Source organism: Procambarus clarkii, chromosome 7 (genome assembly GCF_040958095.1).
Source record: "Procambarus clarkii isolate CNS0578487 chromosome 7, FALCON_Pclarkii_2.0, whole genome shotgun sequence".
Taxonomy (NCBI): Eukaryota; Metazoa; Arthropoda; class Malacostraca; order Decapoda; family Cambaridae; genus Procambarus; species Procambarus clarkii.
The window spans coordinates 51,390,769-51,392,730 of NC_091156.1; positions in this window are offsets into that span (position 1 = coordinate 51,390,769).

Consider the following 1,962-nt stretch of genomic DNA (forward strand, 5'->3'; position numbering starts at 1 on the left):
ATATATTTTTTTGAGTGTTTTATTTTTTGTGTGTACTCTATTCCTTATGACTAGTGTACTTAATTATAATTTGCGATCAACTGCCACTTCCTCGGTAGTGACAAGCCTACCACTGTTGAAACCCCTTCAGACTCAACTGGAACAGTTGCTCGTTCCAATGTCCAGAGATCAGCTCAGGAAATGGTTATCCCACTTTTTGCTGGTGAATCCCGCTTATTAGAGTCATGGTTTAGTAAGGTTGAAGAGAAAACAGTCGCACGTTTTTCTGAGCCTACTGATGCCGAATACTTGGCAATTGCACGGTCAGCTGTGGACACAACCAAAGGCGATGCACGTTTTGTTGTTGATGAGAAAGCAATTGTTAGCCTCCAGTCTTGGTCTGAATTTAAGGATTTCTTTCGCCGGTGCTTTGTTAACAAAGGAGACCTCGACCCGTATAGGTTAGTCAAGAAAATTGCCAATGCCACCATGCAGCCTGGTGAATCGTTTAATGCGTTTACTAGCTGTCATGTTCAATATCTGTATGCCTTGGTGTCTGCTATGATTAGTTCGTCTTGGGTAGATAAAGACAATAATTTATTCCCTGAGGCTATGATAAATGTGAAATATGATATGATATCATCCAAAATGATAGTATTTGGAACTTTAATGCATTTTGCCCCAGAGCATACTAAACCGATCATTGAGCAAAAGAATTTTGGAGTTAAAAATGAAATTGGTGAAGTGTTTGAGGCTATTAACAATGCCGTCGATAAACTAGCTCCCCGAAGTGCTCAACTGTTGCTACCCTCTGATACTGTAAATGTAGTAACAAGATCTCAGCATCTTCCCACAAACTCTCAAAACTCTTGGTTGCAGAGCGTACCCATGCTCGTAGCCCCCAGTCAAATTCGCCTCCTCATAAGTTGCCGAGACGCCATAGTCCACAACCATCCACTCCCTCATGTTGGCATTGTGGTAAGAGTAACCACCTCGCAAGGGACTGTTGGTCCGCCCCTAGATCATCACCCCCTAGACAATTCTCTCGGTTCCCTCGTCAATCTAATCATTCTAGGCTCCCATATTGCACGTACCATAAACAAGTTGGTAACCACACTGCAGATTGTAGAGCTGGGCAAAGGACATCCCCACCTCGTAACTTCCACGGTCAGTCTTGGCGAGGCGCACAGCGTCCAAGACATTATCAGAACTCGCGTAATTATAACTCCCAACCCAGCTATAGTGCAACTTCGAATTATAATACTCTGTCACAGAATTCTGGAGTTCAGAATGTTCACTCCATGTCGTCGGGAAACCCCCAAGGCCATCCGCTAACCAATTCAAGCTAGCCAGTCCTAGTGCCCTCCCTGTGTATTCAGTAGCTACCCAAAATAGATTTGGACATTTGACAGAGGACACTGACTCTAGCCCAGTTGTAGATGTTGACAGAACCACAGTGAATTTGACCCAGACGAGACGCAGATATCCCAGACAACATAAGTCACAAGTAGTAACTTGTCCAGTCTCAAGTGATGGTCCCCTAGTCTCAGCCATTGTCCATGGTAGAGTTTTAAAAGTTTTTCTTGACTCAGGTGCAAAAATTAATATTGTCAAGCCTTCAGCTCTTAGAGACATTGCAAGTAAGCACCCTACTACAGTAAAACAGTCATCCATACCTTTTCTAAGTGGTGTTTCAGAAAATAAAGTAAAAGTTCAGGGTGAAATTGACCTCCCACTCAAGTTAAATGATGTCACATTGTCTATAACATATTTAGTTGTTGACATTATTCATTTTCCTGGAGACATTCTCTTAGGTCTGTACACCATGATTGATGAAAGTATTGCATTGTTTCCCCATCGTTGGAACATTAGTATTAAAGACCACGTCATACCCTTGTGTAGCATGTATCGACAGGTCATGAGTTCAACCTTCAATCAGACTACGTTAATTTTGTTAACACCCACCTTGCTAGCGTAGGTTTG